The 26,703-nt window shown below is 52.4% G+C and overlaps 1 protein-coding gene across 4 annotated transcripts in view; it reads left to right on the top strand.

Annotated features, from left to right (window-relative positions):
* The window catches only part of LOC139440590 (F-box-like/WD repeat-containing protein TBL1X), a 122,399-nt gene that overhangs the window by 59,178 nt on the left and 36,518 nt on the right, over positions 1-26,703 (top strand). For 3 of the 4 annotated variants that reach the window (XM_071220405.1, XM_071220404.1, XM_071220407.1), the window contains one exon: positions 24,904-24,984. The gene's annotated coding sequence lies outside the window, so the exon portion shown is untranslated. The remainder of the gene's footprint in view (positions 1-24,903; positions 24,985-26,703) is intronic. The other variant, XM_071220406.1, reaches the window with a different exon arrangement.

Consider the following 26,703-nt stretch of genomic DNA (forward strand, 5'->3'; position numbering starts at 1 on the left):
CCAGCAAAGTCACAGTCAAGTCCAAGAAGTCGCCCTGCTTAGCTCAGTCTCTCTCCTTGGAGATGAGTTCCCGCCCACCTTTCTGGGGACACAGCCGGGCTTAGCTTACCGTGTCACGAGTTTATAGGAAGGAGGTTTAGCGTGAGAATCACTTTAGCAGCCTGGAGCATGATGAGGTGGCTTCGGAGTGTCACGAAGGGGACGTGTGCTGGTGGGAAAGCCACCCGCGGACTGTGAGGTGCCCTCCCTTCCCTGCCCTGTGAGGGACACACCCACGGCTGCTTCTGATGGGACACTGGCAACTCCGTGGCTTGCCCAAGGCCACGGCAGCTGGGCAGTGGACCAGCCACCTGGCTGAGGATCAGCTTACATCACCCTAGTGAGCACCCATCCATCCCGTTTGGTGACAGCGTGGTGGCTGGCCGCCCTGCTGACGAGAAGTTCCCATCATTGCCTGTTGGAAACGTAAACACCTTTTTGCCCCAGTGTTAATCTTGTTTAAGGGGGTTTGGCTAATACGTAATTCCCTGCACAGAGGTGCTGATTGCATGGCCCTCCGACAGGCATGTGAGGTGTGCTGCCTTTCACGCTTGCTGGTATTTAAGGGAAGGCAGGCACCGATGGAAGCCAGTATGTAACCGTGATGAGAATCCCTGGCACGGTTTAAGGTTGGAAAGGGCTCGGTGCTCACAGGCTGCAAGTTGAGGTTCTTGTTTTCTTATAAACGGAAGTCCACTCGGTGTGTTCCTCCCAGCAGCCCGAATGGCTTGGTCGCCAGCATGAGTGTAAAAGAGAGCCAGGTTTCCGTGAAATCATGCCGTAAGCGTCGGAGGCGTCCTTCCTGAAGTTCTGGGTCACTGTGTTTTACTTTTCCAATTGTTTACAGCAGGTCATTGTTCTGAACGTAAGGAGAGCTGCAAACTCAGATGCCCAGAAAGCCGGCCCCTGTGGGGTTTGGCCCCTCTAACTGTTGTGACCGTTCGCCACGCACCAGGTGGGTGAACAAAGTTACTTCGTGCATGCAATCGGGAGGAGACCGGCTGCCCGGCCTACATAAGGGAACAGGCGTGCATTGGCCACTGTGGGAGAATGTCACAGGCAAATGTTCAGCTTCGTCCGTGAATAATAGACGTGAGTTTTTTTTAAGACCTGAAAATGTTACAGTGAAGAGTGCTGTAATGTAGCTCCTTCTCTCTCATGCTGAGTAGGGAAGATAACCAATGTGTAGTTAGCTGTTACACAAGCCGACCCTCCCACTCTGAGTGGACGTAGATGGGAAAATTGGCGGTTGGCCGAGACTGGCATTTCCCAGTGCAGGCAGTGTCTGGGACATTTTTGGTTGGAATGCTGCTGAATGCCCTCCCATGGAGAGGACGGTCCCACCAGAAAGAATGATGTACACAGTGCCTGCCGGGAGCACATTCCTCCCTCACTGGGACAACCCGAAATAAGTCCAGACATTACCTAACGCTCTGGGAGGTGGGGGCGTACTCGCCCCCATTGGGACCCATTGCTCTAAACCCTGAAGTTCTGACATCTCTCTCTCTGTGGCCTCTGGAGCTCAGGGACATCAAGCGGCCCCTCTGAGCTGGCAGGGTTTGTGGGGCCAGAATTAGAGCTCCGGGTTGTCGTATCTCAAGGTCGTGACCGCCCTCCCAGCACCTGAGTCACCCACGTTGCGTCGTGGTCTCTGTATACACACATGTTGGCGACTCAGCGTATGAAAAGGCCTCAGAGATCTTTGCCAGTCTGAGTCCAAGTACAGACTAAGTAATTTTGCAGGTGGACATAATGCCCTGTAACCCACCAAACCACCATGAGGCTCAGGGGTGCAGCCCAAGCAGACAGAGCCGATGGAATCGGGATCTGCTGTCTCCATGTGGGTCCCCCCAAGCCGTTGGGGGAGCACGTGGAAACCAGCTGGAGGACGCTGCAGCCCGTGATGCGTGGTTTCCTGGAACACAAACTATAGCTGCAGGGCCTGCTCATAAATAGTGGCGTGTGGGCTCTCAGTGTATGGCACTGGTCCCCAAGTACGTAAGGAAAAAGGCATCGCTGAGACTTTTAAGGAGGAGAGCTGAGGCGTAGGTGGGTAGGAGATTCGGGGGGAAGACAGGTTACCACCACACAGATAGAAAGGGAGGGCGTGTGTCTCCAAAGCCTTGGGCTCTCCCTGGTGCGAACGGTTTATTTCAGAATGTCACCTGATCTCTTGCCGAGGCCTCTCTCATCGCTGCTGCTCACGTTCCCAGTGACGCTATAGAATGCTGCCTTTCATCTCCTTTATGACATTCCGTGAGCGTTTGTCCTCCAGAGACATAAACGTGGAACAACAGTGAGTGTGCACGGTTGCTCGGCCCTCCCACCCACGCACACACTCAGCCACCCACTGCCCTCACTCTGCCGGAAAGGCCAGAAGTCACAGACAGAGTGCCTCTTTTAGAAAGAAAAAGTGAGAGAGAGACAAAAAGGAGAAAGGAAAGAAAAGACCAAAGCATGAATATGTCCAGAATCTACGGAGGAGGTTTCGCGCAAGCCGTCCTCAAGTTCAGAGTGTGCTTGCGGAGTTGGGGGCGGGGCCGACCTTGGCATTGCCTGGCTCCCAGGGGAGCCAGCTCTGGACAGGGCCGATGAGGCAGCCTTTGTCCTCTGTCTAAACAGCATCTGTTCTCATGCACGCGTTGCCAAATCTCACCACAAATACGGCCGTGTAAATTAAGTAGTCTGTGTCCCGCCCTCCGCCTCCCAAAGAAGTTGGAGCCCCAACCGGCAGCACCTCAGCATGGGACCTTACGGGGAGGTGAAGGGTTTGCGCAGGGAGTCAAGTTTGTGGGGTCACCATCGCGACAGGTGTCCTTCCATACACGGGTAGCCCTGGGAAAGGAGTACACTGGGCCCTTCGTGTATTTGCATCTATTTCGTGCGCCCAGCATATGGGGCGCGTGCCCTCCCTCCCTGTATGGAGGAGCGATGTTGCAACAGAGTTCACCTGATTCCTCCTACACAGACCCTGTCTCCAAACAAGGTCCCGCGGGGAGATCCTGAGGGTTAGGAAAACCTCTGGTTTTCTTGTCCTTCTCTCCTCTCCTTGTGTAAGCGTCTGGGCAGAGGACTGCTCGCCGCACAGTGGATTCAGTGACGTGTTTGTGACCCAGAATTGCTTTCTGGGTCTCGGACTCCCCAAAATTCAAAGGAATGATTGCCCATGAACATCTTACACGTTTGGGCCCTGGGTAAGAAAATGATTGACGTGCAAAATCTTGATCGGAAAATAAAATGCGGCATCTTTGGGAATGCCAGGAAATGGGTTTCTTTTGTTTTGTTAATGCTGTTTATCCCTTCGGATGATGCCAAGCAGTGACACCGAGCTGGTGTGGATGGCCAGGCCTAGATTAGAGACGCCTGTGGGTATGTGGAAGGGGCAGGTGCAGCGGGTCACGGGTGAAGCGAAACACGGCGTGGAGCTGTCGGTAGGCACACAGAGACCTCCATCACAGCACGGAGCCTGGGCAACATTCGAGGTGGAGGGGAAGCACAGACCACGGACGAATAAGTACCCGGGGTTCCCTGTGGGCCGACGTGAGCCAAGTGCTGAACTTATGCCGCCAGGCAGCCTTCCCCTCCAAAGTGCCAGCTAGACTGGAGTGGCCTTTGGGTCCCTGTCCCCAGTGGGGCTCCCTAATAGGAACGGGAGGGCGAAGGCCCCTCACGCTCCCAGGCAAGCAGGCATGGTTGCTGAGCGCTGACCGTCTGCCTCCCGGCCAGCATCTCGTTGGCTCAGAAGGACTTTGGTCTTGAGGAGGGTGGAGAAATCAGGCGTTTCTCCCCACTACCTTGGGGCCCTGTGCAAGAGGAGAAATGCCGCTTTGGAAATGACATACGGACGTAGCGACAGGGAGGTGTTTGTTTTAAGTAAAGATCGTGAACATTGGGCTTCTGGGGAGTCCCTCAGATGTGCTTTGGGGAGCACGGGGATCTTTGTGAAATGAAGAGGTGCTGCTCTCGGGACTGTGGGTGCTATCTGAGCCCCTGGGAGCCCAGGGCGGAGCAGACGACCAGTGAGAGCCATGTGGAGTCGGATGCCTGCTGTCCCTGGGTGTATTAAACTCGTGTCCGGGGTGGGAAGTCGATGCTTGGCACTTCTGTGTCTCTTTCCGTGGATTGATAAAGCTCACTAGGACTTCATTGGCTTTTCTGAGCCTGTGACGGAAACCAAGCAAGGCCTTGCACCCGGGAAAAGTACCAGAGAGCGGGTCGTTCCTGTATATACGAGAGAGCAAAGCTCACCCGTCTGCCTAGTAATGGGGGTGTGCATTTGTGACCCTGGCTGGCTCATCGGAGGTACTTGTTTGCAAATGCCTAAGCATGCCTGCAGTGTGCCTAGACCCCCGCAAAGCTGTGCATTCACGGGGTGGTGTTACGGCATTATGTCCGGAGTTGACTCGGTGCAGCCAACACTTTGGCGCTGAGTGTCTTCCGTGTGCTGGGCACAGAGGGGTACCGATAAAGGAAACTTGGTCTTTTTATAACCTGAGCACGGCTAGACCTTTCAGCATTGGGGGAGCCGAGAGGAGGCTGTGGTTCTGCCCTAGGGGTGGAGGAGGCCGAAGGACAGGGCTGATACTCCACTGGGGCCTTGAAGGAGACGTGGGATTTGATCCAGAGGAGAAGGCGGAGGATCTCCTTGGCAGAGGGAACAAGCAGGCCAGGACACGAGGACCTAATGACGCGGGCACAGGGGACCACTGGAGGTTTGCCGAGTGGGGAATAATGGCATAAGTCGTTACCTTTGGTGACGTAAAGGCGGGGCCTCGGGGGCAAGCACTTCAGCAACAGACCGTGGCAGGAGCCCAGGGGGGTTCAGAGCCACCACCAGCCTTCCCCAGCCTATACCTGTCCTGGGAGTGGGGACACCTGGGTCAGATGGCGCTGAGACCCTTGTGGCTGTGTGTGGCACCTCTGGATGTTCAGATGGCCGTGGGGACTTGGAACCACCCCCCCTCCCGGCATTGTTTCCGTAAGCGCTGCTCTGACTAATATGTACCTTGTAGATAAACTGCATGTCTCTGTAACAATCCTAGGAACTAACTTGAAAAGATAGGGACTTTGACCTTCAAGCAGTTCAGCTCCAAGACATTGGTTGACCTTCTGCTGCGGAGGCGGGATGACGCACAGCAAACCGTCACTTGCCTCATCCGAGGGGACTGTGCTCGTCAGCACGTAGAGAGCTGTGCTAACCTCTGCCTTGGTCTGTCTGTTCTGTCCCCTCTCCTTCCTTGTCAAAAGCCTGTGCTTCCACCGAGACGTGGACGTGGGCTTGGAGATGGGCATCCGCCCTCTTCCAGGGGGCCCTGGCACCTGAAAATAAAAACCCCTTTCTCCTTTCCATCAGCACCTGGCCTGCGGAGCGGTCAGCAGCCGGGCCCGCGTTTGCTGACATTCAGGAACTGGGTGTGAGTGAGGGCTGGTATCCCCTGCGGCCCCCCTCTGCTGTGCGCAGAGGGCCCTTCTCACACCGCCTGCCCACGGCAGGTGGGGCGGTGCGGGGTCTCAGGTGGGCAGGGGGAACCCCCCCGAGCTCCGCGTTGGATCTGTAGCCCCCCGCCGTGGACGGCGTGCCGGCGTTAGGTAGAAATAGTGCACATGTCCCTGGGAAGTCAAACACAGAAGGACCCCGTGAGGTCCTTTTCCTTCTTTTCCTTATGATGGGATGCAAATGGTCTACAGTGTGTGTGGTTCTCATGGACAGGACAACCTGCACTTCCCCCCGTCGCTGCCAAAGCTCAGGTCGGGGCCTGGCAGGTTGACTGTTGGTCACGTGTCCGAGCTGTGGGCTTTCAGTTGCTGTCGGGGCCAGTGCTCGGGGTGCCGCTGAGGAATTATCAGCACAGCATTGGATCTTCACAAGCCCTTTCCCTCCATCCTGGGAAGTCCTGGCCCGCGGGCTCGCTCAGAAAGCCGAAGCAGTGGCAGCGACTCCTGGATGCTTTGAAGTTGCAGCCAATGTATTTTTAGCTGGTGGTTGATTAATTAGGTAGAAGTGAGGATGTGATTTCTTTCACACCCAGTGCATGCCAAGTATCGGGTAGCGTTGACTAAACTTCCTGATTTTTTTTTCTCTCATATGCCAACTCAGCGACGGACGTTGTCCAGTTAGACTGAATAAATGATCACAGACTCTGTTTCCCCCTTTTATGAGTGTCAGGAAAGTCTGCAGGATTTTTTCAGCCACATAGTTTCGGACCAGTGGTTCTGGCGGACGCGGACGTGAGTCATAGAATCCGGGAGCTGCGAAAGCCAGCTTAGGTCCTGATTAAATCTTGAAACAATTGCCGTTGGTCTGTGGGGCCTCGGTACATGGGACGCCGCACTGCATGAATCAGGCAACCACGCGCCCGAGAAATCTCAGCTGCAGGAAGGGTCCTTTGAGTTTCAGACGTGCTAAATGGTGAGGAGCAAGCAGAACATAATTTCCGGCACCAGCGTGGATTTGAGCTGCTTCCTGCCCTTCTCGATAAGCCTACCTTTCTCCTTTCAAGGTTTTATGTATCTTCAGAGAGAGGCGAAGGGGAGGGGGACAGAGGGAGAGAAACATGAACGTGTGAGAGAAACATCCGTCCGTTACCTCCCGTACATGCCCTGACCAATTGAACGCCGCCCAACACAAAATCGTACATTGACTTGAAACATCCTGAGATGTTGTTGTGATTGTGTGTGGTGATGTATTGAATGTGGGGCCCAAGACAACTCTTCTTCCCCCAGTGTGGCCCAGAGACGCCAGAAGGCTGGACACCCCTGCCATGTAGGGAGGGCTCTCTCCCCCTCCCTCAGCGCCTCTCCTGTGGGTCAGGAATGCTCGCTGGGCCTGTGGCCCGTCGCTCCCTGCTCTGCCTCAGGACGCCGCCCATCTTGCCTTCGGGGCCGCCCGACTCCGCTGTGACTTCATCTGGGTGAATTCCACCTGTAGTGACTGTTTCCAGATCAGGTCCCATGTGGGGGGTGGGGGTTAGGGGCATCGGCATAGCTTGTTTAGGGGACGCAGTCCAGTCCCTCAAAGTGGTCATCTTCGGTACCCCCCAGTGCACCCCCAGGGGGCTACCCGCCACGCAGGACTTGTTTGAGTAAAATTTGCATGTACAAGGGGCAGCCTTCCATAAAAGGTCAGTGACCTTGGGGTTCCCGCTCTGTCAGGGGCGGAGGTGGCTTTCAAAGGTAAACGGGAGCAAAGCAGGGTGTCCTGCCACGGAGGTCACCCACCCCTTAGAGACAGACGTGGTGTCCTGGAGGAGCACCTTCCAGAACAACAGGGGGATGCCTGTCCTATTTACGGCCCCCAACAAGATCGGCTTCGGCATTAGACCCGAGGCAGAGCACGCCTGCGTGAGTCGGGGCCGTGAACTCGTCACAGTGTCCTGCTCGGGGAACCAAACCGAAACTGGACTTTCGCTTAGGAGAAAACAAACTCTAAACCTTGTCCCGTGAGGTGATACAAGTAGTTTGTAGCCACAAAGGGGCTCTCCTCCCCACTCCCACCCCCGCCATACACCTCTTCCCTGGAGGTGGGAAGTAGAGCACACCTCGCATCTTTACGTCAAATATTTGCTAAAATAAATCACTTCAGGATTTACCTCCTAGTGAGTCAACAGCTTTAAGCAGGAACTTTCTTCTGATCTAATTTTTAAAAAGCAACACCACCACCGCGTGTACCATTTGGACATGGAAATGTTTAGCCGAGGGGTGCGCGTTATTTTGCTGAGGGCTTGAGGGGAAAAATACCAGTCAGTCTGGTTTCTAAAGCTGCGTGAATCCCAGGTTGTGCTAAAAGAGACCTCTTTCACGGTGGTGAGATAGATCCGTTTAGTTCGCTGACTCTTTGTTTGCGAGCTTCAGAAAGGCTACAACTTGATAGAGTGTGTGTGTGTGTGTTTTCAGGCTGCCAAGCCTAATGATTTCTGACTGGTTGAAGATTTGCAGCCAGACAAACTCATTACTGGTGGTTTTGTTACAGTAACAGCTGCTGAGCCAGATGGGGTCGGTTTGTTTTCCTCTGCAGGGAAGGGAGCAACCACCGCCATGCGCTGGTTTCTCTCTGTCCCAGCCCAGCCGCCTTGCAGGATGCTGGAGACCCGTGGGTGCTGAGTTCATCAGAAGCACTGGCTGGATTAGGGACTCGTTACAAAGGGCACATATGTTGTTCTAAGTTCGATTAACCATATTTTAGACCCCCTGCGATTTCGTCCACTTTACCAAGGGAAATCCTGTTGCCGGCCCAGAATCGCCCGAGCAGGGCACACCATGAGGTTTTGTCTCTGCGTCTCCTCATTTCCCCTGGGCGGGCCTGGCGTCTCAGCTGCTCGCTGTGCTTCCCGACCCTGACCGTGTGAGGGAATCCTGGTTATGAGTTCATCAGTGGTCCCTCACTTGGATTGAGGTGTTGACATGATTGGACAGGGGTCGAAGAGTTTGGGGACAAACACCCCAAAGGCCCAGTGTGCTCTGACCACACCACCTATCAGGGCACCGACTGCCGACGTGACTTCCCTGCGGCGAGGTAACATGCATCGCTTGCTGCTTTTAGTTTAAGGTCAAGTGTATCAGTGCCGGTGGATTGACCAAGAGCTCTTTCCTGGAATGTGGGAGCAGACATTCAGCCCAGGGCCAGCCCTCCTCAGGTGCGGTACCCATGGTGCATCCTCTGCATTTCCCAGTGTTGGTTTCGGAGAAGTGGGGTGCGAATTGGCACAGGAGGGCGAAGCTCCCAAGTGTAAGAACGTAAGCAGGTTTGGGAGCAGTTGACCCCTGGGGTTTCTGCAGCATGCGGGGAATCAGATGAAGTGCAGGAAGCAGAAGGGCCCTGGGCCTGCAGGGAAGGGAGGCGGAGCCAGCCCAGCGGGCAGCTGTGAGCTGGTCTGCAGAACCGTCAGTCTTGGGTAATTCAGCGAGAAGGTCAAGTGCAGGCCTTGTGAAGAGATCTCCCCCTCTCCGCATTTTTAGAAGTGGCAAATATCAGCCATACATATTTAATGTTGTGTTTGCATGAGAAAACTTCACAGAGGTGAAGTGGGAGGGTGAGAGGGTGAGAGGGTGGGAGGAGGTGGGAGGAGGTGGGAGGGTGTCTGCCGACCTAGAGGAGGAAGAGATTTCGCAGCAGGGCGCCCTGTGTAAGGCATGCCGCCCTCATGGGCGCGCTCGGAAAACGAGGAAATCGCTAAGTAGCTTTCCTGTTCATCTTATCAATTCTCACCAGGTGAGGAGTGAGCGATTATTCTTTGCTGGCCACGGTTTTCATAACTCCTTCCTGCTCTGACAAAGAATGTGCCACGAGCAATTTCAAAAAGTAAAATTCAGCGTGAAAACAAAGTAACACCCCTAAGGCCAGCCATAGGAGCTGCTCCCCACCACAGTTTTGGTACATTTTGGTGTGTGTGTCTGTGCGTGCATGTGTGTGTAGCGTGTTCAGCTTTGTAACACACATGTCCCAGCCTCATGTCCGTATCCACCAGACTTTACGGCATGTGTCTTTTGTGAGTTTGTCCCGTAACTCGGGTCACACACCAGAGGAGGCTCAGGTTGCTTCCAGTTTGTGGCCGAGGCTGCCCTGGAGCAAATTTGCTAAAAGGTTGTGCCAGTTGTGTGGTATTGCCGCGTGGCGGGGGAGGTACATCCAGACCCCCGCAAACAGCTCCCGTGGCCAACTGGGCTGAGATAACAAGGCCTTTTTTTTTCTTCTTCTTTTCTCCCAATTCTTGGATTACTTACGAGGTGGCATATTTTCTCTTATTTGTCAGTCATTCGCATTTCTCTTTCTGTGAATCGGACATCGTCCGCACTAAAAGGCCTATCTCAGGTCCTTGTTTGAACATTACGCTTTGTAGGTTTCACTTAAATGCCTGGTTTTTGTTTGTTTGTTATACATTTTATTTATTTATTTATTTATTTATTTATTTATTTATAGAGAGGGGGAAAGAGAGACAGAAAGAGATGGAGAGATACATCAATTTGTTGCCTCTTGCACGCCCCCTACTGGAGACCTGGCACGCAACCCCAGGCAGATGCCCTGACTAGGAATCGAACCAGCGATCTTTTGGTTCCCAGGCTGGCACTCAGTCCCCTGAGCCACACCAACCAGGGCTAAGTGCGTGTTGTTTTAAAGATTGTGATGTTGGCATTTTCTCTAAACGGGCCATACCTGATGTCCCCTGGTATATGGGTCTGCTGATGTTAGCCAGGCTCAGCCCGGAAAGAGGGAGGCGTGTTACCCAGGTAATTGCTGAGGTTACGCTGACACTCACACGCGCCGTGAACTCTTCGACCGCCTTTCCTTAAAGGTGCCGAGGGTGTGAGAGTCGTGACCGCCTGTTAACAAGAGTGGGTGTGTTTGAATGCCGTGAGTCTGCGTGGATGTGGCTCATCTCCTATTTCCTGGGATGCGTGTCAGAAGGTGGCGTTTTTATAGGATGACAGTTGTAGAAAACACGGATTCTTATGTTAGCCAATAAAGGATGTTTTAAAAATAGAACTACAAATTGGCAGGCTTGTTTCTACTTGTCATCAGCCAGAGTTCGGTATTTCCAATGGATGTGTGTGCATGTGTCCATGGGCGTGTGTGCCTGACATATGTGGGTTTGGTTTGGGTTTTTTTTATCCTTACCCATAGGGCATTTTTTCATTGCTTTCAGAGAGAGGGGGTGGGGACAGAGAGAGACACAGGCATGTATGTGAGAGAGAAATATCAGTCGATTGCCTCCTGTCCGCGCCCTGACCGGGGATCGAACCTGCAACCTTTCGATGCATAGGATGATGCTCCAACCAACGGAGCCACCCACCCAGGGCCTGAGTAACGTGTTATTGTGCCAATGAATTCACTGACTCCTCTTATGTGATAAGCTGTGTGCTGCCTCTGAAGCATCGGGCTGCTGCCTCGCAAGGGGAGAAGTGTTTGTTTTCTCTGTTGCTCTGAAGTCATCACTCAAACTTCTCATGAGCTGTTCCCACTGTTTCCTTCACTGTTTTGTAACATCACCCAGGAAGCTTTGCGAATATCCATTCCGGTTCTCTTTTTAGAGTGTTTCAGTGTCATTTTGGGTTTTGTTTTGTTTTTTTTAATTCTCCTAAGACAGCTTTCCAAACTTTGAAGTGAAAGGGGAGGGAAAAGATGATTCGGAAATTATTGATGGTTGGTAAAAACAAATGCTGTGATAATTTGGGGGTGGAATGTGTGGTGTTTTCCACCGTAACAGAGGTAGTGGCTTTTTAATGATGTGTGTGTGTTTTTGCTCAAAAGCACGTTGCCTAGGTAAACGCCTAGCCAGGGCTGGAACGAAGGATGTCCGACCAGGTGCGAGTCGAGGAGCTAACCCTCGACGGGGAGAAATAACCGTATTCCTTCCATGGTGGGTATCTTCTCAGGACGCAGATGCCCTTCCCTGCGCCGGCACAGACTCGGCGTTTTCCTGGTGTGACCCAGGGCCGGGCGCACAGAACAACTAAAAAGGCGCTCTCTTGACACTGCACACATTTCCGTCCTGTGAAATGAGTTCTTTCTCTCAACGCCCACCCATCTTATGGGGGGGGTTTCAATTTGTTCCCCATGGAACTTAAGGTGGCCCTAATGTTCCATTCGGTCCAACAGGGCCAGGCAGGTGTCCAATTTGTCACCCTTGATGCGGTGCAGGCAGCTTCCCCCGGCACTAGGTGCTGGGCCATCAGCAGCTGTTCACTTACCACTGCTTATCGTGAGTGGGGCTGAGTTAGATCTCAGAGGGGCAGCTGAAGACTTAAGGCAGGACGTTCTCTCTGAAGGGACATGTAGCATGACAATAACAGCCAGAGTGACCGAGAGCAGCCCTGCCTATGCTGCTTGTTCAGGGTCCCGCAGCCGTAATTAGTGGCACGCCGTGATTTAAGTGGTCCTCTTGAGTGTTGTGCAAGGCGGGTGAGTAGCATCATCGGCTCTAAGCTCCCGTGGCAGCCTGCTGGGAGGGTGGCCCAGGTATTGGTGATAGATAAGGCAGCCTCGGCCAGGCTGGGGCCTCGTGCGGGAGGTCTACAGCAAACTCCGCACTGCCTCTGTGTGTATGCGTAGCACCGAGGTGAGTGCTGGGCTGTCGGTTCGCTGCGCGAGCCACCTGCCGATGCCCCGGCGGCCTTCTGAGGCCCGCAAGCTTGCTTCGGGGCCTGTTTGTGTGTCTGATGAAACTGCTGATAATTCACTGCCTCAAAAATAACCTCAGACAGGAAAGAACCACTTGGGATTATTAATCTGTTTTGAAGTGATGAAGGAGTAAGAGAGATGTTATGGGCATATAATCAAAAATTTGCCTTGAGCCCAGTTGAAAGAGGATGCATAAATAAGCACAACAACAAATCGATGTCTCTCTCTCTCCCTCCACCCCCCTCCCTCTTGCTCTCTGAAATCAATAAATAAATATTTTAAAGAGGAAAGAAAGAAATCACTTTCGATACTTGCATTTTTATTGAGCGTGACAGTTTTTAAAGTTTGGCACTATTTACCTAAGGGGGGTGTAAACTGTTGTACACCCCCCTGCAACCCCCCCACCGAAGAAGAGTCTGGTAAAACTGTTGAAGTATCGATTGAGTATTTTCACGGGTTATTATGGTGTATTTGAATTATTTCATAATCTTGAGCCCGTGTAATTAGAAAGCTAAAATCCATTAATAAATTCTTGTTTGTTTTCGAGAAAGACGGAAAACGCCATTTCCCTTTATGCAATCACACTTGGTTGGAAAAAATAACTTAGTGTACCATTGGCAATGAGAAAGATTATAAACAGAAATTGATTCCTCCTGGGTGTTGTGTAGAAATTAGCAAATGCAACAGCGTTTCCCTGGGCGGGGTCTCATTGAAACGACTGAATGTTTATAATGGAGCCAGTGCAGCAGCCGGTGGGGTAGGTTTGCCGCTCAGCCGATTCATGACAAGACTCTGATTTTGTTTGAATAACTCCTTCTGACCCAGTAAGGAAAACTTGGACTGTTTTCTTCCTGTGGCAGTGTTGTTACAATTTATGCTAATGAACACTTTGGTTATTACGAAGCCTGGCCTGCCCCTGCTTTCCAGGGAGCTTGCTTATTTCCACCCAGTGTATTGGGGTAGTGTTACATTTCCATACGGTGAGAATGATATTGTTACGGTGAGAATGATATTGTTTCATGGCAGTTTCTGAGGTATAGAGACCAGGAGGAGATAAAGGCAGACAGGCCACGCCTTGTAAGTGTCCAGTGTGTGGTGAGGTGAGCTACTTCCTCACATTTAGAGGGAACTTTGCAACCCGGCTGGGTATTTGCGAGCAGAACTGCTTAGGATAAGCATGGAAATGCGGGCTTCATCCGCATGACACCATTGTGGCTAGTTGAACTATTAAAATCTCCTAGAGCCCTGGCCGGTGTGGCTCAGTTAGTTGGAGCATCGCCCCGTACCCCAAAAGGTTGTGGATTTGTTTCCCCGTCAGGGCACATACCTAGGTTGTGGGTTCGATCCCCAGTCCGGGTGCATACAGGAGGCAACCAATCAGTGTTTCTCTCCCTGCCCCTCCTCCCTCTCTAAAATTAATAAACATGTCCTCGGGTGAGGATTAAAAAAAAATTCAGGAGTAATGGTGCAGTGTGGGCGCCAGTGAACAGGTACGAGACACTGTGTTTTTCATTGAAACAACGAGCTTTTGGCTGATGTGGCTCGTGTTTCCGTGTCTGGCGTGCGCTGCTTTTTGTGGCAGGCGTGGTGGGGACGTGGTGCCAGGGGTGGTCGGCCCACTGCCTTTGAGACAGCTGTCTTGTAATTCCGCGTCCTGTCTGGCTACAGCTGAGCATGTGGCCCCTTCCCCGCCCTCCCCCTACGTCCCTCCACAAAGCCCGCTCGGAGAACTTACCTGTGGTAGCATCGTGGGGCCCACCTGCAGTGGCCTCCCGGTGAAGTACAAGGTCAGGTGCGTTGATATCCTCGAGACTCAGCCCGTCCTTGGGCTGTTTTTGTGGTGATTACACTGCATGACGAGTATTACCAGGCATGTAGTTAATAAAACTAAGCGGCACATTTGTAGTATTTTAGCTTAAGTTCTGGGAGAATGTATTGCTTTCCCACTGGGAATTATCTGTGGAGAGACCCAGGGAGGGGGGAGGGGCATGAGAGGTGTTTTTGTTTTGTTTTAAGCTTTGTTGTTTATTTTATTTTTAGAGAGGGGGGAAGGGGTGGAGAAAGAGGGGAGAGAAACACACAGGTCAGTCGCCTCTCGAATGCGCCCCGAGCAGGTGCTGAATCCGCATACCAGGCGTGTATCCTAACCGGGAATCGAACCCATGCCCTTTAGCTTCGAGGGATGATGCCCAACCAACACTCAGGGAGTGTGAGAGTTATTTTTAGGGCAGTAGCCCTAGAAGATAGAGCCGTTAAACCTTTCTGGATTGCCTTCCTGCCGTGAGTCATGCTCCCTGCTGAGAAGCACAAAAAACGGTGTGAAGTCTTTGAATCAGGGAAAAGGACAGGCAAGCTTGGGCTCCTGCCGGCCGAAGGAGGGTGTGTTGCAGACAACGTAGAAGGAGGAAAATGTGGGTGGGCTTGTGTGGAGCGTGAGAACTGGGTACAGGCAGAGCTGGGCCGTCCACCGGCCCAGAGTACATTCTGAACCTGGGAGCTGGGTGCATTGTGGGGTGGCGAGCAGCACCCCTGCCCTGCCCCCACCCCAGCCTTTAGAACCACCAGGTACTGCCAGCTGCCCCCGGAGGCGGGGGCAGCATCGCCCCCCAGTTGGCAGCCCCTGGAGGAGGGAGGTAAATGTGAGGGTCTTCAGCGTGGTCTTGCATTTGGTGGGGGCTTCAGAAGTGTGAAGACAGCAAGTCAGCACAGCTCTTTCCTTGCCTGCCAGCCCAAGAGACGATGAAGAAACTGCCCCTGCGGGGGTCATGAAGGCTCAACTCCTGACATGAGTTTGAGGGGGTCCTGGAAGGTGCACATGGAAAGGGGAGCGGGGCTACAAGTACCAAAGGATCGGCATGGTGTGATTTTTAGAAGTTTGTCACAACTCCCGTCCCAGATGCCTGTGTTTAAACAAAGGTTTCGCCCTGGCCGGGTGGCCCAGTTATGGGAAGCACTGTCCCAGCCACAGAAAGTGTGCAGGCCTGGTCCCCGCTCAGAGTACACTTGTAGGTTGTGGGTTTGACCCCCAGTCGGGGTGCGGACAGGGGTCAAGCAGTCGATGTTTCTCTCCCTCTCTCTGTCTGCCCCTCTCCATTGCTCCCTCTCTAAAATCAAAACTAAACATATTCTCGGGTGAGGATGAAAAAGTTAAAAATGGTTTCATCAACGAATATTTTGAGCTGATCAAATAGATTCAACAAAGTGAAGAATGTGCTCATCTCCGATTCTATCGCCTGTCCTTTTCAAAGAGGAAGAAGCTACTTGTCGTGAAAACGCTGTCCCTTTAGCTCTGTTCTGTGTTCAGCGTTTAGACAGTGTATTGTGCGAAGGGGCTGCAGAGGATCGGGGCTCGCCTGCAACATTGTGGCGCTTTACCGCATTGATTTCATATGATACAATTGTAGCCATGTAACCTTGGGCCTTCCGAGAACTCTACACAGTGTAACTTCTGTTTGAAAGGGCAGAGCCAGCCCCCGTGTTCCGGCCCAAACAGTAGGTAGATGAATGGAAGCAGTCAGTTCATAGAAAATGCTGGGCATGACTTTTTTAAAACGTGATACATACCTGTCTTCTTGTGGCTACTTTAATGTACAGCCTCTGAATACACAGCCACCTGCCTGCCACTCATTTGAGCAAGGACTGGCCCTCAGCTCCACACCCACAGTGCACCTCGTCCGGTGCCCCGTTTCTAGTTCCCCTTCCCCCGCTGTGAAAACTCAGGGAAACCTGCCCAGAAATCTCACATTGGCGTCCCCCCCCCCATTTTCCACCTGTCCCCCAGTCCTGTGGATGGTCTGGCCCCCACCTAGTCCTACCACGTGTGTTAAAACAACTCACAGGCCAGCTCTGCCTGCACTCCTATCCATCCGTTTGTGTGATGCCTTCAAGAGGGGTGGGGGGCTCCAGCAGCAAGGACAGCTGAGAGCGAACCGGGAACAGCTGTGTAAGACAGTCAGGGTGTCCAGAGGTGGGGGAGGACCTGAAAATCAGGGACACGTGCGTGTCAGTTACCTGGGCCTCCCGGTCCCACTTCCTTGAGCTGGCCCGTGGAAGTCAGGGCCTGGCAGGTGGCACACAGGCTTGGTTCAGGTTGGCCACTGGGGGTGGCAGAGGCACTCACTAGAGTTGGGTGCCATCTCTCTGTCACTTAGCGGAGCTCACAGTAGAGTGTGGGGCCTCCTGAGGATGTGTGTGTTGGACCAACCGGGGTGTAAGTTTTATGCAACGACGACATTAAACTCCCACGTGGGCGGCATGGGAGAGCAGAGCCATCTGCTCAGGACTGTGAATTCGCGGGGGTGCAACACCACGCTCTTCTCCACCCACTCTGCAGTTGTCATTAATGCCTATTACAAAAGCCCTCGGAGACCCGAAAATGGCTGGTGAGTCACCGAGCAGGGCAGCAAGCTCTTCGGTGGCGTTTTGGTGTCCTGTCCTCCTTCCTGTAGTCTGAAGGGGTTTTTTTTTGAAGTTCACACGTTCTGCCTGTTCACCTGTGTGCACTCGCTATTTGTTAAGTTTTCTTCTGTGTCAGGCACGAAGCTACGCTTTGGGGATGCCCAGGCTGAGCCGGGCCCCCGTGAGTGCAGAGGCCCCTTGCATGCTGTGTGGGAGACAGGCAGCGAGCAGAGAAACGCCCAACACGGTACTGGGGTACTGATGCGGGCTCTGAGGGAGGCGATGAGGCGATGTGGCTGGAAGGACACAGCTGGGAAGAACCACAGGGAACAGCATGTGCAAATGTAAGCGGAGGGACCGACCTCCGGGAACTTGAGGGACACCAGTCGAGGTCAGGCCAGCAGGATGGGACCCAGTGACTGACAAGGAGATGAGGTCAGAGCTGTGTGCGGGGTTGGGAGGGGGGGGCAGGGGGGCAGCCATTCAGTTCCTTGCAGGACTTGATAGTACTAGTAACTGCTTTGGACTGGAAACTGCCCAGTGGCTTCCCACCACACGGACGGGTGGGCTGGCCGCAGGGTCAGGGGCTGACAGGTGGGCTGGCTGCAGGGTTAGGGGCTGACGGGTGGGCTGGCCGCGGGGTCAGGGGCTGACTGGGTGGCCCCTGCGGGTGTCAGGCAGGGTGCAGTCTCCTGTGCTGCTGGGGTCGCTCAGCAGAGGCAGGAAGGTGAATGAAGACTGGGGCGAGTCAGCAGAAGGATTGATTGCCTGCGGGCTTTGCACTTGGCCACTGGGGGGCGGCGATGGGCGAAGGGCTGTGTGGTGGGCGGGCCCCGTTTGAGATGCAGGTGGGCTCTCCAGGTGGACACGCACTGCAGGCCACCTGCAGGACTGTGGAGCTGGGGGGCGGGGGGCGGGGGTGCTGGATGAGTTCACGGGGAAGGTGGTCCTGCCTGAAGACACGCTTTGCAGTGGGTGGGAGGTGCTGTAAGTTCTCCCAAGTCATCTGATACCGGCTTGGATTTTCAGACAGATTTCCAGGCTTGTAGGTGAGAATTCAGTTTGCCTGCGGGCTGGAACCTTTTCCCAAGAAAATGCATTAATATCATGCTATCAATTCCTCCCCACCGCCACTCCTCCCCTTCCCCCGCCCTTTCTTTTCTTTTCTTTTTTTTTTTTTTAAGTAACGAAAACAGCTTCCACTAAGGATTATGCTGAAGTTTCCTTTTTCCTGACTTTGCAGCTTTCCTTGGAGGTGGGGTGCAGAGATTCAGCCTAGATGCAGCAAATCTGCGGGCCTGTTCCTTCTCTCGGGGCTCTGCTGACAGCCACCAGCACGGAGTCCTGGAGACCACGTCTCTCCGGCAGAGTGTGCTTGGTTTTCTTAATGACCTTTACGATTAACCTTGATTTCACAAGAACATCCCAGCCCTGTCCCAGCCACAAAGAGTAGTACCCATTTAATTAACCCGAACATGTCCTCCTGCTGCCGTGTGGCTGATGTCTGCAGGGTCAGAAGCTGGCGTACCAGTTTCTTAAGTTTGACTCACACACGCAGACAGACCAGCAGCGGTTCCGAGGATTCCGAGATCATTTCTAGGGAAGGCCCATCCGCCTCTGAGAAAGAATCTCAAGGTATCTCCTGTGAATTGGAGGTTTTCGAGTACATCCTGTATCTCACAGATAAAGGTCGGAACTGGCTTGCGGGAAGAAAGCGGGTGTTCATTCTGGGCGTGCTAGCTGCAGAATGAATTGGCTGCCGCCCATTCAGACTATCTTTCCCAGGGAGTTTTTCTTGAACCAACAGCAGGCTCTTTGTAAGAAATACGCGCCTACCAGAGGTTCGCTTTCTTGGGCTGCTTTTCTTGACCCCAGTGAAACACAGAATGGGAGATTTACCATTCTTAACCATCTTGAGCCGTGCGGCTCGGTGGCATTGGGTGTGTTGGCCCTCCACCTCCAGAAACTTTGTCATCGGCCCAAATGCATACTCTGCTCCCATTAAATAATAACTCTCGTCTTAACCCCCAGCTCCCCCTTCCTCCAGCCCCCAGCCCCTGCCACTCTGCCACTGAATTGGACGACTCTCGGTTCTTCAAATAACTGGGATCATACGCGACGGGTGTTTTGTGTCTGGCTGGTTTGGCAGTCTGGCTCAGAAGTCCATTCTTCTGAAAGGGGAAATAACATTCCATCACGGGTTCGTGCGCACCCTGCCCCACCCCCACCGCATTTTCTTCATCCCTTCATCTGTCGCTGGGCATCTACATTGTTTCCATCTCTTGGCCCTTGCGAATGATGTTACTCTGAACCTCGGGTGCAAATACCCATTCAGGACTTGTCTTCCCGTTCGCTGGGGGATATTCCTGGAAGAGGGATTGATGGAGCGCGTGGTAACTCTGTGTTTAATTTCTTGAGCAACAACCCTGCTGGTTTGCTGAAGGTCCGTTTTTCAGTCATGCTTGGGGCAGAGAGGGGATGGGACCCTGGCTCGAGGTCTCTAACGCAAGAGGTGACGGACTCCACAGGCCACGTCCACTCCCACGCCTGCTTCTGTACGGTCGCCAGGCTAAGGATGCCATTTCCATTTTGAAACGGTTAAAAAGAAGGAGAATGTTAGGATATGTGAAAATTCTGTGAACCTGAAATTTCATCGTTCCCCATCGCAGGTTCTTTGGAACACAGATGCCCCCGTTGAGGTATGGGGCGTCCTTGACTGGTCCTCTCTACAAAGGTGGAGTCCAGGGACAGGGACTTAGGTGGCCCACCAAGCCGGACGTATTTACTGTCAGGCCCTTGAAGAACAAGGTTGCCAACACACCAGCGGGTTACACCCTAACTTCCACAAGCAGAGTCACATGTGTTGAGTGCTCTGCTCACGTACACAGGCTTTTCAACAGTCTCTCCAGGTTCATTAAGCAGATTTTGTGGGGCGCACAACTTTAAAAGATGCAGCAAAGAGATACAAGGACACTGTCGGTGTGTTGAGGCGGTCACCTCCCGGCCCCCCAGTTTCCTAGATGGCTGTGTGCATGGACAAGGGAGGGTGGTGGCCCGCTTCTAATTCCCGCCAGGCAGAGGCTCGGGGAGCACTTGCCCTACTTCCTGGGCTCTTCCAATTTGAACGGTGCTGTTTATTTTTAGAAGTCATCACCCGCTGGGCACTCTTGCATCCACTCCAGCGAGGTCCCATCGTCTTAGATTTCAGGCGCCCGGTGTCTGTTAAGAGTTCTGCTGAAGAATTTGTCCTCTCCCTGCAGTGGAACCCCTGTTTCTCGGCGCGTAACGAGTGTCTGGTGCGCTCCGATGCATTCGGAAAGGCTGGGCAAACCAGCGCAGGTTGAACCTGGAATGCAGATGCCTGGGCACGGGGAGGGGTGACCGGAAGAAGGACCTTCCAGAAAGGCATGCTGCCCGTGGCTTGGAGCTGGGAGCAAACTGACAGTAGTGTGATCACGGATCATCCAGGAGCACCTGGGGTGCCCCGGGTGGTGGTCCTGCCTGGGACCCCTCCGGGAAAACACGTTGGGACGTTCCCGTGGGCGGGGTTCTTCCAGTAACGAAAGGATTTAACACAGTTCAAGGTACCGGGAACAGAGCCAGGCAGACAGTGAGCCTAATGAGATTATTGCTTTTTAATCACTTGATTGAACCCCGTGTTCCTGCTGCTGTTCGATTTCAGAACCACGTTCAGGTGACGCTTAACCACAGGCATAGCGAGCAACCTGGAAAATGTCCTTCTGAAGGACGTGCTTTTGGCAGACTCTCCCCGACTGACTTTAAACCCCTAGTTGCTTCATTGCAGGTTCACTTGGCTCCAGGTTGTCCTGGCGGCCACCCAGCAGAGGCGCGAGCTGAACAGGTCCCCTTTCCCCAGGTGTCTCCTGCCTGCCCTTCGAGATGTGTTAGATGCTGAGGGTCAGGAGCACTGGTGTGACCTAGCTGGGTGGTTCTCGCGGGGGGTCTCTCTTGTGGGTGCAGACAACAGGTCAGCCGGAGATGGCTTGACTGGGGTTGCACCATCCACGTGGTGGCCCCCTCACGTGGCGCCCCCCACGTGGCTGGCTGTGGGCAGGAGGCCTCGATGCCACTCCATGCTGACCTCTCCACGGGGAGCTGAGGGAATTGTATTATACGAACTTGATTCTATTTTAGCAGGCGATAGCATTGGTATTTATGTAATTAAGCATTTCACTTATGATTGATACAAGTCGGTGTTTATGCTTTGGACTGGGTGATCCGTGATGGCTTTGTGCTTTGTTTCCTACACGGGGGCAGCCAAGAAGGAAGGAAGCGTCAGCACAGTGTACGAATGTGTCCCTTACACGGGTCTTCTTCCTGGAGCTCAGGTGTGTGCGAAAGTGTCGTGTCCCCTGCTGATATTTCTCAATAGAAGTGAGGTGAGAGGCGGTGAACTCAGTGATTGTAAGCTCTGTTCTGCTGAAGTTTCTCCGGCATTATTGATGTTTGGGGGCCGATCGGGTGTGTGGTAGGCTGGTTAGTGGCATTCCCTGTCACCACCCTCCCACGCGAGGGGAGTCGGGTCCCCCACTCCAGTGTGACTACCGGAAATGTCTGCAGACCTTACGGAATGTCCCCTGGGGTGGAGGGCGCGGCTGTCCCTGGTGGGGAACCACTGTGTTTGAATAGGGACACACTGTGACAAAACGCAGAGCTTTCTTTAGGGATTGTACACGTGAGTCACTCTTGGGTTTCAGTGTCGGAAGGTACGTGGGCAACCACTGTAGACTCCAGTGGACGTGATGAATCTCACCAGCAACTCCCAACTCGAAGTCGGTGCTAAAACCACCAGAGGGTGGGGGTTTGAATGACCGCCAGGGCTGAAGACCAAAAAAAAAAAAAAAAAAAAAAATTCCGGTGCCCCAGATGTATGGAACTTTGACAAGGTGCTGAGTTGGGAGGGTGAGCAGTTTGCCCCACGTAGAGAAATAGTGCGTGTGTCGCCATCTTCTCCAGCTTTTGGTTGCGGGCCAGTCCCTGCCTCCCTCCCCTTTGTGGGCTGCGAGCTAGAGCACAGACCTCTGTCCCCAGCTCCGTGCCTTCCCAGGTCACGGCTTGTTCCAGCTGGGCCTGCCTTCTTCTGTCCTGTTTGCGTCTTTGAGTCCAGGACAGGAGGACAAAGGCAAGGGAAGGAGTTTCCCCCTGGAGGTATGGCCCCAAGGGATGGAGAACGGGCCTCGTCACATCCTGGTGCCCAAGCAGATAGGTGCAGGCTTCCTTTGCAGTGACGCAGCTGCTTTGGAACTAGATGGAAGTAGACAGGGTGGAGGGGGAACTGCACGGCACTGGGAATGTATCAGGGGGGGTCCTACCTCCCAGTGGTGGCCACCCCGTGGCCCAGCATGGCTATGCTTGTGGCCCAACTCAACATCGTGACTTTACTCCCAACCTTTTCTGGGCTCATCACTTTTCGTTAGTGTGTGGGTGTTGAACGAATGTGTCACCCAAGACAGCTCTTCTTCTCCCCGTGCAGGCCAGAGACGCCCAAAGGTGGCACAGCCCTGGAAGGACTGCCAGTGTTATGTGGGTGCCACGCCGTGCCACGAGCTGGCGGCCACCAGAAAACGAGGCCTGCTGGCGTGGCGCGTCTTCTTAAGAAGAAAGAATGTATTGCATTCGTTAAAGCCGTTTGCCTGTCCTACAAGTACTTTGCAGTCCGTAAACTTTGCCGGCGCTGTTGGTGAATGATGGTTCTCTTCGGGGAGTAATGATAGGGAAATCAGTAATGGCCGGAAGGTCAGGTTTCTCGTTTTAATTAATGAATTAACTTTTTAAAAGATTTTATTTCTAGAGAGAGGCGAAAGGAGGGGGAAAGAGAGGGAGAGAAGCATCAGTGTGTGGTTGCCTCTCACTTGCCCCCCGACACACACACTGGGGTACCTGGCCCGCAACCCAGGCATGTGCCCTGACTGGGAATTGAACCAGCAACCCTTTGGTTTGCAGGCTGGCACTCAGTCTGCTGAGCCACACCAGCCAGGGCTAGGTATTTCTTTATTTATTTTTAAGATTATATTTATTTATTTTCAGAGATGGGGGAAAGGACGGAGAGAAATATCAATGTGTGGTTGCCTCTCACATGCCCCGCACTGGGGACCTGGTCCTCAACCCAAGCATGTGTCCTGACTGGGAATTGAACCGGTGGCCCTTTGGTTCGCAGGCTGTCACTCAGTCTACTGAGCCACACCAGCCAGGGCTATTCTTATTTTTTAACCCTCACCTGAGGATTTTTTAAAAACTGGTTTTACAGAGAGAAGGAAGAGAGGGGGAGAGAGGGAGAGAGGCATGGATCAGTTTGCCTCCTGTACACTCCCTGATGAGGGGTCAATATCCCACAACCTTTCCGTGTACCAGACAACGCTCCAACCAACGGAGCCACCCAGCCACGGCTCTCATTTTAATTTATTGTCCCTAGCAATCAACTAATGGATTGTGGCGTGTTGTGTAACCAGAGAATGTTATTAAGCAAAGTCCCATTTCTCTTTTTTTTGGCATTGATTAACACATAGATGATGTTAATTACACTTACTGAGTTTGACAACATATATAATCTTCCATTCCAAGAGTCTTAATTGGTGGGTTGCCATCTGCTTCTGGACCAAAGAATAAGAACTTGATTCTAAAGCTGTGTGTGTGTGTGTGTGTGTGTGAACAGCTTGTACTAAGAGCTGTTTCTATATTAATTACTTATTGAATTATTATGGATTTTAATTTTTAATTTTCGAGCAATTTGGAACTTATTGTGGTGACAGCTGCTGATATTTTGACACTTTACGGCATTCAGCAGTTTCAACAGGAGGCTAGTTCCCCCCCGGCAATTTCCAGCCCAGCCCTGCAAGCAGGGATTCGCTCTGCGCTTCAGGTTACTTGAAGGAGTCTGGTCCTGTTCCATCTCCACGGCAGAACTTTTGTCCCAGTGACATGTATTCGCATCTTAAAAGCAATAGCAGCCTTCCTTGGTGCCTGCTTTACTGTAGTGCCCTTTAGTTTTTACTCAAAGGGTTGTGGACAAATGTGGTTTGAGTATCATTTTCCCCCCGGGGGGGGGGGGGTAGGTTTTTTTTTTTTTTTTTTTTGTAACTCTGGTTGTTTCTTTTACCATATATATCCTTATGCTGTTTTTATTTTAAATTAGCACCCTGAGCCTGCCTGGGGTGGAACCCTCTCACCTCCTTTTCTTTAAGGAGTGTGGCTGTAGACGTGGCTCAGGGGGAATAAGCTGGACCGCCTTCTGTGGCATTCCGTGTAACATGTGGCATTCCATGTAACATGTAGCATTCTGTGTAATTCCACGCATAAGACACCTGCATTCATAGCTTCGCCCGTGGATTTGAATTATATTAAAACATTGCAACTTTTTCTTTTTTCTTTTTTCTTTTTTTTACCACTTAAACCTATTAAACAAGAATTGGGGGGAAATGGTGGGTTTTCATTTCTTTAAAAAAAAATTTTAAAAATATTGTTGATTTTAGAGAGAGGGGAAGGGAGACAGGACGATAGAGAAACGGCAGTTTGTTGTTCCACTTATTTATTCATCGGTTGCTTTCTTATATGTGCCCAGACCGGGACTCGAACCCACAACCTTGGTGTCCCGGGGGCGATGCTCTGAGGAAGTGAACTGCGGGGCCAGGACTTAATTATTAAGTTGCTCAGCTTGTAGATAATCCTAGATGGTTGAAACTTCAGGGGGCTGCAACCACAGACGTTGCGGGAGGAAGGCGCGCTCTCTGAGGCAGCGCTGGCGGGGTGTGCCGCGTGAAAAGTAAACACCGGTCGCTGATAGGCAGGATGGGCGCGATGAGCTGTAAGCCTGCCCTCCTCACACATCGGGGCGGACGGGAGCCCTGTGGAATGCAAACGTGTGAGTCCCAGACTGGAAAGTCGAGATGCGAGAGTGCCTTTCTCGTGCAGCATTTGAGGGAAGCCAGAGGGGAACAGGGAATCAGATGCGGTTCGTGGCTTTTTTCTGAGCGTGGTGTGTACCAGGAGGATCGAAACGCAGAAACAAGGTGTCCTCACTCTCACTGACGCCTCCCGGAGCAATCTGTAATGCTTTTCTGTAGCCTGTTTTCTTGTTTGGGGAGGGGGGTGTGTGGTTGAGAGTATCGGCTGCATGTGGCAAAAGTCTTCAGAGAGATTTCAGACGGGCAGATTCGCCCATCATTGGAGAACAGCCGTGTCCGAGCTCAAACGAATTTTATCTACTTCGAGACTTTCTGCTTTCGGAATTTCCACACGGAGAATGATGACTGACTGGCCGCTTTCCATTTCTCCGTCTTCACTTAGCCCGTGAAACTGCACGCTCTGTGTTGACAAAGCTCTCCGTTTCTCAGCAGGCAGGCGCTTGGTGGTCGCACGCTCGCATGCTGGGGAGCCCACTGGTGTGCGGGTCCACAGATGAAGTCCCCGTAAAGGTAAGCGCCCACCTGCTTGCTCTACTCGGTCTTTGTCACCCCGAAATGTGCTTCCGAAACAGAAGTGCGTATTGCCACCGTTCAGTACCTTCAGTTTGAAAATGGTGTGGTTTTTTTTTCAGGATTAAAATTAAACTGAAAAATTCATTGTAATTGAGCACATGCATACAGATTTTATTTGGCTCCTCTTTCTTAATTTTATGCTTTCTTGGTTTCTTAATATGATTTGTGCCTATCTTGATTTGCTAGTTAACCTTGAAACTGTTAGAAAAACACAGATTAGCCTGTAGAGATCTAGTGAGCTGATCAGGTTTCCCGAAGAGTGAAGCGAGCAATCACAGGTACCCGACCGTCGAGGGGGGCGGCTCACACCCCAGATTACGACGGATGCTCCACCCCCACCAAAAATATATATACATATTCCATAAACATTATTATCTTGTGCTAGATAGGGTTTGGGGCTGTTGTTTTAGTATTTATTTCTGTATTTGATGGTAGTTCAGTTTTTCCTTAATTAAAAAAATTTCCCACAGAATATTTGTAATTTTACAAGATAAAGGTGAAAATGTGGGGGCGATTTTTTTTTCCTTTTATTTTATTGTTGTAAATCAGAACTAAAATGATGGACCTGGATATTAACTAAAGAAAGAACCTCAGGTCTTTTTTTGTTTGTTTGAAATCCAAGATACAACAGTTTTCTTAACAAAGGCAAAAACGTGTCTTAAACCCGTGTAAGAGTTTTGATACTTTATTTGAACGGTAGAGTGCGTTGATAAAAACAAAAGTATGTGACACGCTAAGCCTACGTTGCCCGGCTCTCTCCTACAATCATCTCTTCACGGTTCGTCCGTACTGTAGCGTGAGTCTCTTTCGGTGTCCAAATAACATTCTGTTCCATGCTCATGCCCCATTGGTGTGTGTCCATCAGCTGGTGCACGTGGGTGGTGTGCTTCCCTTTGCGGTTGTTACAATGCTGCTGCTGCTGTGTGTGCGTGTGGAGTCTTGGTGCACACCTATGTCTTCATTTCCCCTGCGTGTACCCATGGGGGGAGGGGAGGTGTGGGCCGTGAGGACACGTCGTGTTTAATGTGGCGGGGGCCCATCAGCCTGTTCCGGAGCGGCCACACCCTCAGCGAGACACCCTCAGCGAGGATCGGTCCAAATGCCCTAGGACCTTGTTTTCAATGTCAGAGGGAAGAAGAGACAGGTCCTATTGCTTACAGGTGGGTTGCTGGGGTGTGAATTCAGTCCTCAGGGGACGGGAGCTTCTGGTGAATTGGGCCCATGTTGAGGTGCTGCTGTGGGTCAGCAGCTGCCTAGCACACACAAGGGCACGAACCCGGTGTGTGTGACACGGGCGTTCTGAGCCGTGGTTTGCTGTTCCTGGGTTGAGCATGCTTATTTAGGAAGGCTTCTTTCCCGGGGGCAGCCCGGGTGGTTTTGGATGTAACTTCAGGAAGGGACGTTTTTTCTGTCACGTCAGCATCCTTCATCGACATGTACACGCATTTCGGAGGAAGGCCCCAGCCGCCGTTAATGAACCGAGAAGGGCAGCCAGGTGCAGAAGGGACCCTTTCCGAATGCCTCGCCCTGGGGGTTCTTTCCTTCCTTCAAGACAGGCATTATTTTTCTAGCCCGAGACCCCGCCTCTCTGCTCCCTGGGCCCTGTGGCCTCATTTCCTACTTGCGAGTGCTGAATCGTTCTCATACTGATTGCGT

The sequence above is a fragment of the Desmodus rotundus genome, chromosome Y (genome assembly GCF_022682495.2).
Source record: "Desmodus rotundus isolate HL8 chromosome Y, HLdesRot8A.1, whole genome shotgun sequence".
In the NCBI taxonomy this organism is placed as follows: Eukaryota; Metazoa; Chordata; class Mammalia; order Chiroptera; family Phyllostomidae; genus Desmodus; species Desmodus rotundus.